The sequence below is a fragment of the Canis lupus genome, chromosome 11, assembly GCF_048164855.1.
Source record: "Canis lupus baileyi chromosome 11, mCanLup2.hap1, whole genome shotgun sequence".
Taxonomy (NCBI): Eukaryota; Metazoa; Chordata; class Mammalia; order Carnivora; family Canidae; genus Canis; species Canis lupus.
The window spans coordinates 26,856,856-26,867,872 of NC_132848.1; the positions used below are offsets into that span (position 1 = coordinate 26,856,856).

The following is an 11,017-nucleotide window of genomic DNA, read 5'->3' on the forward strand; positions in this document are numbered from 1 at the left end:
CCGTTTCTTAAAAGTTTTCTAAGCGAACAGCAGGCTTTCCCTCAGAACCAGCGATCTAGTCGGGGGCAGCGAGCGCACAAGCCAAACGCGACCCGACGCTAGGTTGGTTCCACGACGCTGGCGAGGGACGGTGGCAGGGGGTGAGGGGACCGCAGAGCCAGCGCGGCCCGAGCTGAGACGTGTACCTGGGCGCTGAGCACCTGGGGGCTCGTTTCCCCGCCACGACTTTGCTTTGGGTTAAAAGTTGCCCGCAGTAGAGCCCAGTAGAAAGCCCAAGGTTACCACCCCCCGCACCGCCCGCAGGGGCCGCGCTCCTCCGTTGGCCTAAGGTCAGCCCGAGTCCCCGAGGTCCGCCCCCGGGGGGGTCGGGACGGCTGACCGCCCGCGCCGGCCGCCGGGCGCCACCGGGCAGGGGCTCCCCGCTCGGCCCGCCCCCGCCCCCGCCCCCTTTGTGCCCGGAGCCCAGCCCGCGGCGGCGCGGCCGGAGCTCCGCCCCCGGCGAGGCCCTGCACGTGCCGCGCGGGGACCCCGGGCGCCTCCCTTCCCCGCCCCCCGCGGGCACGTGACCGCAGACCCGGGGCGGCGGAGGCTGCGACCCCCGACGGCCGGGCGAGCCGCGGGTCGGGCTGGGGGCGGGCGGCGCGCGCAGATCGCGGGGGGCGCGGGGGCTTCGGTTCCCACAAAGGCTCGAGAGAGAAGCGGCCGGGGGCGAGGTGACTTCCGCCGCCCCGGGGCCCCCGCGCCTGCACCCCCGGCCCCCAGGACGCGAGCGCGGCGGGGCGGGGCGGGGCGGGGCGGGGCCGGGGCCGGGGTGTGGCCGCCCCCGCCGAAGGCCCTGCGCGCCCGCGGCCGGGCCGGGCCGAGCGTGGGCCGGAGCGCCGCCTCCCCGCGCCCCCGCCACCCCGCGCGGGCCCTTTGTGTCTCCGGGGCCGGGGGAAGGAAGCCGCTGGGGTTTTGTTTTCCCGTCCGAGTGCCCTTTCCCTCCGCCCTCCCTGCGCCTCGGGCCGGAACCCTGGGCGGGCGGACGCGCTCGGGGCGCGCAGGCACGAGACTCGAGCGTAGGAAGACACGCGGGCCGCGGCCCGACCCGGCGGGAGAGCCCCTGCGCGCCGCCCCAGCAATGGCGCCGGCGCCCGACGCGGGCGGCTCACGCCCGGGAGGCAGGTGTGAGCCTGGGGGCGTTTCCGAGCTGCGAGCAGGGCGCGGCGAGGCGGTGCAGGGGCTCAGGCAGGGGGCGGCTGCGGGAAACCTCCCAAAGCAGAAGGTCGGTGCTGCGGCTGGGCTGGACGGTCGGGGCGTTTATTCCCTTTAACCACAGCACTGAGGAGCCTCCCCTGCGTCATCCGGGGCCTGGGGGGCCGGGGTGGGGGTACAAGGGACGGGGACCGCGTAGCCCGGACGCTGTAGGGGCAGGGGGCGCTTGCACAGGGGATCTGTGCAACCTCAGCAGGTCGCCCCTCTGTGCCTTGCATTCCTGGTCTGTGTAATGGGATGGGTTCAAAATACAGCATCTGTGTTCGCACCCGCCCTGCCCAACAAAACGTCCTCAGGCTCCTTGCTCCTGAAGAAAATGCTCAGCACGAACCTGGCAAAGGTGCCACGAGACACTTCAGTTTGGGACAGACCCAGTCACACAGGTTGTCATTCCTTCCTCGCATTAAATATTCCGAGGCTTCTGGCACCAGGCCTGTGCTGGGTGGAGGCTGCATGATAAAGGCAGCAGGCCGGGCCTGGAGAAGCCAATAAAACAGTCAATCACCTCTTTCCCTGGGGCCAGGAAGTGGGCCCTGGAAGATGCCGGAAGCCAGCCCGCTCTGGGCCCCGTCCTGCCCTGGGCCCTTCTGTGTGTCAGGGCCAAGGATCTCCAGGTAATGCCTTACACTTGGAGTATTTGCTCCCTGGCCTGTTTTTAGAAAGGCCACAGGCCTGAACACTGTTGGTGTCCCCCCCAAACGTTGGTGAGCCTCAGTGTAGATTCTAAGAAAGAACCCAGACCCTGGCCCCTTGACAGGCTTGAAAATTTTCCCCCCCTGACAACTTTGCATTGTGAAGAGCTCTGAAGGAAACAGCTTTCCTTCCCAAGCAAATCCTGTTGTGTTTATTGCCTGATGTCTCCGCCCTTCTGTTATTCAGTTTCAGCACTAGGCTCAGTTGGTCATGTCCAGGGTCTGTCCCCAGGGTGTTTAGTGGGTGAATACTGAGTGGATGGAGGCTGTCTTTGGTGCTCCTCACAGTCATAACAAATTCATGATCCCAGCTACTGTTTACTGAGTGTCTGTGCTGTGCCAGGTTCATGCTCTCATATTAGGAGGGGACACAGACAGGTCAGTCAGGTAGTTCAGCCAAACCCAGGCTGCACTTTGGTGTTGGACAGACTCTGAAAGCAATGAGCTTCCCACCCTGCCTTGCTGGTCTTGCATAACTCCCATGGCAGCTGAGTGGCCTGGTTTTCTCAGTGCAGGGACCAGAGTCAGCACAGGGGCCTGGACTGTCTGGCCATCACCTTAGCCAGGGGCCAGGTCCTACTGATGCTAAATGTCCTAAATGTCCCTCAAATCCAGATTTCACCATTTGTCCCAGATCACCACACAGCATCATTCCCTTTCCCTCTCTTACCCCAATTGCTGCTTCTCCCTTTTCAATCCATCCCTATCCTGCATCTCTGGAAAAAGCAAATTCCATCCTTAAAACCCCTGGGCAGTCAATCCCTTGCTCTCTGAAGGAAGTCTTGCACTTTATCAGGTGGCTTAGCCTGTTCCCCAGCCATCCCACTGCAGGCTCTAAGATGCACCCGAACCGAGGTCCTTACTTCCCTGCCTTGCCACAGCTGAGCCTTCCACCTGGGGCGACCCCTGTCCACACTTGCTCCCCCAGGCAGGGCCAGATGGTCCAGATGCTGCCAGAGCACAGTCATGTATTTCCTCTTTTGGTTCCTCTACAAGGACCGTGAGCTCCTTGAGGACAGGATCCCCTAATGTCCAGCACAGCATAGACTGAGTCAAATGAATGCAAGAATAAATGAATGAGTTTCTAAGATATGCCTTAAGCTAATAATCATAATGTGGTTGCATGCCGGCCCAACATCCTCAGAGAAGACCAATGGCAGGTCTGGGGGCAAGCTGTGCTGGCCACAGGAGGGTCCAGGAAGCTCTTGGCCTTGCTACAGGGAGCTGCTAAAGCCCACCTTCCCCTTCCTGTCTCAGGCCTGCTTTTTTAACTGTCCTAGAAACCTGTCCTGCACCCTCACTGTGGCTTTGCTATGTAAAGACGCCTGTGGGTTGCTGTCAAACTTCTGCAGAGGACCCAGGGTTGAGGGAGGAGGGGAGACGGTGAGGTGATTTAATATTAGCTAAGGGTTACCACATACCAGGTTTGTGCTAAAGACTTTTCATGTATCAGTCTCATCTAACCCTCTCACACCCATTTCACTCTTGGGGGAAATGCAGCACAGAAAAGTTCAGTGACTTGAGGACGGAAAGTGTCAGAGTCAGGATTTGAACCCAGGTCATCTTATTCCACTAGGACTTGAATTTAGGATAAACAGGTGGGCCTTTCCTTCACTTACTGGGCGGCAGGGCCCCCGGGCCACCAGGTGGTAAACTGGCCTTCCTTCCCTCCCAGTGTGGTTCAGAAGCCAAGTCTGAGGGAACCTGCCAAAGCGACCCTGTTACCATGGCAACAGCCGTTTCTCTGCAGTTGCAATTTTGCAGGCAGGGTATCACCCATACCTGCACACGCATGAGCCTGAGAGAACGGAGTATCTCCGAATTGGCTGCACCTGTTGGGATTTTGGGGCGGTGTGTGGGTCCAGGCAAGGTGGCCTGAGGGGTGAGGGGCCCTCCAGACTTGCCCTCCAGACCGGGCTCAGACCCCTATTACCTTCAGACTGAAGCAACTTCCTGCATGCAGAACAATGGCTATCACGGAGCAATTGCTCTTCTACTCAAACACCTTCAGGGGCTCTCAATAATCTGCCCCACTGACAAGTTACCCCTTTGGGACAAATAGAATGAGGACTGGCCATTGTGTATTTTTTCCTCATTAAAAACAAACCTCTAGGGACACCTGGGTGGCTCAGTGGTTGAGCATCTGCCTTTGGCTCAGGTCGTGATCCTGGGGTCTGGGGATTTGGGGATCCTGTCCTGCATAGGCTCCCCGCAGGGAGCCTTTTTCTCCCTCTGCCTATGTCTCTACCAGTCTCAGTGTTTCTCATGAATAAATAAATTAAAAACAAACAAGCACACTCAAAAAACCCTCTAAATTCTACCTCTGCAAATCTCTGCCCTCCGGGCTCCCCCACCCACACCCACCTTCACTGCTCACCACTGACCCAACACAGACCTACCTTAATTTTCACCTTGGCCATTATAATAACTCTCCACTATTTTCTCACTACAAACATCCATTTGCTCAGCAAGTATTTATTCAACTTCATGTTCTTAGCTGGAGGCCGTGCTAGGAGCTGGGGACTCTAGGAGCAAAGCAGAACCTGCCCCCACCTCCTGAAGCTGGTGGTCTGGGAGGAAATGCAGACAAACCGAGTCATTGTCAAATCCTGTAATGTAGAGTGTAAAGATCTGGGAGCTCCAGGGCCCAGAAGGAAGGTGAGCTGGGGGAGGGGTGCAGTGGGGGAGGGAGACAAGAGGCTTGAGGGCTGGCCAGGGCCCGAGTCTGGAGAGCATTGCTGAGCCTGCAGGCAATGAAGGCAGGGCCCACTGAGGGCAGCCGAGAAAGGCAAAAAAATTCCCCCAAGTTCTACTCTGGCTGCAACGGTCCATGCTGACCAGGAGAGCCCTATGACCCGATAGCACAACTCTAGCCCTGGTCTTCTGTGGAAAAAGAGAGGACTGCTGGTCTTTAAGCCTTTAAACAACTTTAAACCTTAGAGAAAGGCCAGATTGGCAACACAAAGTTTTCTCAGGCTGGAGAAAGGCCGCCCCAGGCTTCTCTCTCTCTCTCTCTCTCTCTGCTTCTCCCTAATCCATCCTAGGGTACCTGAGGTTACTATAAAGTTTCCCTTAGTACCTGCCCATTAACTTAGCAAATTGGACTTTATATTTTTTCATTTTTTTTTAGGAAAAGATTTTATTTTTATTTATTTATTTTTTAAATGATTTTATTTATTCATGAGAGACCCACACAGAGAGAGAGAGAGGCAGAGACACAGGCAGAGGGAGAAGCAGGCTCCATGCAGAGAGCCTGATGTGGGACTCTATCCCAGGACTCCACGATCATGCCCTGGGCCAAAGGCAGATGCTAAACCTCTAAGCCACCCAGGGATCCCCCAGGAAAAGATTTTATTTATTCATGAGAGACACAGAGAGAGAGGGAGGCAGAGACACAGGCAGAGGGAGAAGCCGGCTCCATGCAGGAAGCCCGATGTGGGACTTGATTCTGGGTCTCCAGGATCACGGCCAGGCCAAAAGCAGGCGCATAACACTGAGCCACCCAAGGATCCCCCTGACTTTATATTTTTTCAAAGTAAATTGGAAGATTAATATACAATGGAATACAGCTTTACAAGGACCAGAAGTGATCTCCAAAACATAATTGAATAAAAGAAGGTTTTGGGGGGATGCCTGAGTGGCTCAGTGGTTGAGCGTCTGCCTTTTGCTCAGGGCGTGATCCTGGGATCCAGGATTGAATCCCACATCGGGCTCCCTGCATGGAGCCTGCTTCTCCCTCTGCCTGTGTCTCTTCCTCTCTCTGTGTCTCCTGTGAATAAATAAATAAAATCTTTTTTTTTAATATTTTATTTATTTATTCATGAGAGACCCAGAGATTGAGAGAGGTAGAAACACAGGCAGAGGGAGAAGCAGGCTCCATGCAGGGATCCCGACGACGTGGAACTTGATCCCGGGACTCCAGGATCACACCTTGGATCAAAGGCAGGCGCTAAACTGCTGAGCCACCCAGGGATCCCCAATAAATAAAATCTTTAAAAAAAAAGTTTGGGGATCGCCTATGGAGTGTGATCCCACATATTAAGGGTCTCATGTCTTTTCATCTGTAAAATGAAGATTAAAAACTAGTGCAACCTCACAAGGTGGCAGTAAGGTTTTCATGTGTTTATGCTCCTTAAAGTGTTCAGAATCTTGCCGTCACATAGTAATGGCTCAGTAAGTATGAGGCATTATTACTCTTCTCATGTAAAATTATTTTGGAAACAAATGGAAGTATATACTCTACAATTAAAACGGTGGTCGGTGGCCCAGACATTATAAACAAATAGACGCTCTTACAAATATAATTACAAATTATAATTAATGCAAAGAAGAAAAACGAACCCGAAGGACAAACGGGAGTCAGAAAGTAAACGGGAGGCTGCAAATTTGGGGGGGTCCCCTACTCATGCCCGTTATTCAGTCCTAAGAATTTGGGGGAAGCAGTTATTAAGAAAAAGTTGAAAGGTGCCTGGGTGGCTCAATGGGTTAAGTGCCTGACTTCCGCTCTTCTTGAGTCAAGATCTCGGGGTCCTGGGATGCACCCTGCATTGAGCCCCAGCCCCCACTCCGGGTTGGGGGGGCTCTGCACCTAGCAGGGAGGGAGGGAGTCTGCTGGCCCCTCTCCCTCTGCCCCTTCCCTGCTCCTACAATGGCATGTGTGCTCTCTCTCACACATAAATAAATACAATATTAAAAACAAAAAAAAAAGCTGAAGAACTAGGCGTTGTTGAGTAGAGTCCCTGATTCTTCAGAGAAGAGCAGATGGACTCTCCCCTAGAATATAAGTCACACAGTGTCATTTCTAAGCTTCGAACCCCTCAGTGTCTCTCTGTCTTGGGGGTAAAGGCCAAACTCCACCTTCTCCAGAAAAATCTGGCCCCACATTCCCTCCTCCATGTCTCTAAGGTCTTGTTTTTGATGCCCAGTAGTTTTTCCTACTTGGAGGGTTGGTACTGGAGTGCTCCTCCTGCCCAGACAGCCTGTCCCCAGGCCCTGCCCCCCTTGCCCCAGCCCCTCTTCTCCCTGCCCCCTCAAAGGTGACTTCGGCAGCCATTCTTCTCTGTTCCTTCCCAGCACTTGCTCTGAGTGCAATTAAACCGTCACGCCTTTACCCTGTTCATTATCTCCCTGGTGAGTCCGGGGGCTGGTGTGGTTTCCTTTGCCACTCTCCCCTCCTCTCTGAATGTCTCGTGGGTGGGTGGCCTGGCACACTGGAGACGCTGGACGTAGGGGAGCTGGAGTGCTGAGGTGACTCCATGTCCCGGCCATTCACAATCTCCCTTGAATGACCTGCTCTCTCTCACTTGTTTCCTAACAGACTATTTCTCCGTGACATGCCTCCATTCATCCACTGACACCTAAATGATCTTTAGCTCTGGATCTCGAGGCTACCTCCGTCTGACCACCCCTGAGAGTTTTCATGTTGTGCCATCATTGTCCCCGTCCCGCTGTCCCACTGTAGTCCCTCTGCGTTTTCCAGAGCTTAGATTCCAGTGGAAAGAGACAGAAGATGAAAAAACAAATAAGAGGAGCGCCTGGGTGGCTCATTTGGTGAAGCTTCTGCCTTCAGCTCAGGTCATGATCCCAGGCATCTGGCTCCTTACTCAGCAGGGTGCCTGTTCTCCCTCTCCCTCTGCCTGCCGCTCCCCCTTCTTATGCTCTCTCGTTCTCTCTCTGTCAAATAAAGAAATAAAATCTTAAAAGAAAAAACAGAAAATGTATAGTGCTATGAAGGGAAGGAAGACTCTCTGTGGCAGAGATGGGGCAGTTTGGGGTATGGTGGTTGGGGCCCTTCACCTGCAAAGGAGGACCTTCAAGATCTGAAGAAGGACTGGGGAGCACTGGCCATCTAAGGGGAGAGCAGTCCAGGCCAGTGCAGAGACCCTGCCCCGACTGAGTGTAGCGGAAGCGATCAGAGTCCAGGGAACCTGGGACAGAGAGGAGGGCAGGGAGGGTGAAGGGCTGGCTCAGGGTAGTGGACCCTGAAACTATTGTAAGGCCTTCAACTTTTATGGAATGAAATGGGGGAAACTTTGCAGGGCTGTTGGCTTAGGAGGGGCAGGACCTAACTTAAAGAAACCAGCTTTCGGGATGCCTGGGTGGTTCAGCGGTGCAGAGTCTGCCTTCAGCTCAGGGCATGATCCCGGGGTCCTGACCTCTCCCTCTGCTTGTGACTCTGCCTCTCTCTCTGTTTCTCATGAATAAATAAATAAAATCTTTTTTAAAAAAAAGAAGAAAGAAAGAAAGAGAAAGAAAGAGAAGAAAGAAAGAAAAGAAGAAAGAAAGAGAAAGAAAGAAAAAGAAAGAAAAAGAGAAGAAAGAAAGAAAGAAAGAAAGAAAGAAAGAAAGAAAGAAAGAAAGAAGAAAGAAAGAAAGAAGAAAGAAAAGAAAAGAAAAAAAAGAAAAGAAAAGAAAAGAAAAGAAAAGAAAAGAAAAGAAAAGAAAAGAAAAGAAAGATTCACTGTGCCTGTCCTGGCCAGACTGAGTCCTAAGGACAGAAATGCCAATCAAGTACTAAACCAGCCCCCCAAAGCCTCGGGCCTTGGGGTGTTTCCGAACAGAGTCAGATTTGCTTTGTAGAAAAGTCACTGCTACCAGCACGTGGATGCCTAGAACACTTTGCCTGACCTGTGTAGTGTGTTCTGATAAAGATTTGTTAAATAAGACAAATTCCACTTCCAATTTCTTCTCTTTCTCCTTCTCTGCTTGCCTTCCCTTCGCCCTGAAACATTTATTCAAAGCCTATTACCGGATTACAACCCACAGAATGAAATATCCACAAATGCATACTGATATAAAGGAATAATTGAATAAATAAATAAGTGGGGGGAGGGGAGCGAAGGGACAGCTCTTTCTTGCAGTAGGATTCCCATTAATAAAAATGCAGAAAGGAATAAGGGAAACAGAAACTCACCGCTGGAACACCATAATAATAATCTTTGCAGGCAAGATCCACTGATGGATGTGAAAATTAGTAGGCAAATTTTGAGGAAAAACAGAATATTTGCATAGTTTAAAATATTTCCCCAAAGACATATTTTTTAAAAAATTTATTTATTTGAAAGAGGAAGAGAGAGAGAATACATGAGTGGGGAAAGGGAGAGACAGAGAGAGAGAGAGAAACAGACTTCCCGCTGATTGCGGAGCCCCAACTCTGGGCTCAATTCCATGATCTGGAGATCATGACCCCAGCTGAAATCAAGAGTCGGACCCTCAACCAATGTAGCCATCCAAGCACCCTACCGTAAGGTATTCGTTAGCTACAAAGGGAAAATACTAACTGGACAATGGAGAGAGCTAGTGGACTCCATCTTAACCAAGTGGTTAGCTTAACATCCAAGAATAAGACGTACGAACATCAGATACTCCCTGGAGCACTGAGAAGAAGGTTGCTCCAGTGTTATTCTTCCCTACAAGGCATAATCTCCATCTAATCATGAGAAAACACAAGACAAACCCAAAGTGCAGGATATTCTACAAAGCACCTGGCCAGTACTCTTCAAATGTCAAGGTCATGAAAGATGAGGAAAGATGGAGGAACAGATAAGAGGAGGGTAAGGAGCCATGACAGGTTTGATGTGGGGTGGGTTTTAGAACAGAAAAAAAAGTCCATTAATGGAAAAATTGACATCAGTGAAATTTGAATATAGTTTGTAGTTTATTTTTTTTTATTTTTTAAAAAAGATTTGATTTATTCATGAGAGACACAGAGAGAGAGAGAGAGAGAGGCAGAGACACAGGCAGAGGGAGAAACAGGCTCCTCACAGGGAGCCCCACGTGGGACTTGATCCCGGGTCTCCAGGATCACGCCCCAGGCCGAAGGCAGGCGCTAAATCACTGAGCCACCCAGGGATCCCCTAGTCTGTAATTTAGTTAGTAGTATTGTGCCATGTTATTTTTGGGGAGGGGTTGATAATTTTACTATGGTTATGTAAGATGTTAACCTGAGAGGAAGCTGGGTAAGAGGATATAGGAACTCTGTGCTATTTTTGCAACTTTACTGTAAGTCTAAAATTATTTCAAAATAAAAAGTAAAAAAAGAAAAAAAATCGGAAACCTATTATACCCCTAGTACCCTGCTTGTGATCTCTGAATACCATTTCCCCCAAAATAAATCAGGACTCCTGATTTATTCTCCATAGAGAATGGCTGATTCCTGGTCAGGACGCAAGAAGCAGACCCCAAAAGGAGTTGGAAACATCTTGAAGCATCATCTGGCAAAGAAGCTTCAAGACTCATGGGATGTCCGAGGGACTCCAGAGCCAAGTTGAAGAGATTTCTGCAGACCAAAGATGGGATAATTCAAACATCAATAAGAATAACTGTAACAGACTAAAGCACATCAAAGGTTAAACCCATGAGTTCATAATGATACTAAAAAGAATAATTTAAAAAATTAAGTTGTCACCCTTGGTGGGTGCTGGAAATCCAACTCATTATTTTGAAGACATTGATCCAAATAAAGGACAAGAATGAAACACTTATCCTCTTTCCTTTATGATTTGTACCTCAGAGGAACCAAATAGAGATCAGCAGATGTTTCTCTTCATGGAAGTATTCCAGCTAATAGTAGAAGAGAGAATGCCCAAATTGGATGACTTCATCTTGCGACTCCTCATGAATTAAGGGATATAAGCACTGAAGAGCAATGACAGCTTACATCACACAAAGAAAGAGAGCCAGACATGATCTGCCTCCTAATGAAATCCACAACACCTCCCGTAAATTAGTTTTGCCAGAAAACACTAATCTGAATCTAATCAGGCTCTAGATTAGACTATCAGTTTATCAGAAATACAAAGGACAGGGAAGCCTATAGAATTATATACCACAGGGATGCAATCAGCAAAATCCAAACTGTGGGATGCAGCAGGACAGGTGATGCGTTTGCAAAGAAAATAGAAAGACATGGAAGGGAAAACTATGGATACAAGAGACCTAACTGATGTCTCAGCTAATTGCACAGTGCATTTTTTAAATTTTTTATTTATTTATGATAGGCACACAGTGAGAGAGAGAGAGGCAGAGACATAGGCAGAGGGAGAAGCAGGCTCCATGCACCGGGAGCCCGA

General features: G+C 51.0%; 1 long non-coding RNA gene across 3 annotated transcripts; it reads left to right on the forward strand.

Annotated features, from left to right (window-relative positions):
• Positions 1–855: 855 nt before the first annotated feature.
• On the forward strand, positions 856–10,429 carry LOC140642776 (uncharacterized). Of its 3 annotated transcripts, XR_012039186.1 has the most exons (3): positions 856–1,164; positions 7,264–9,499; positions 10,088–10,429. It is a non-coding gene; the product is annotated as an uncharacterized lncRNA (long non-coding RNA). The 3 variants fall into 3 exon arrangements; XR_012039185.1 differs by lacking the exon at positions 7,264–9,499 and having other exon boundaries at positions 856–1,264; XR_012039184.1 differs by lacking the exon at positions 7,264–9,499.
• The last annotated feature ends 588 nt before the right edge of the window (positions 10,430–11,017 follow it).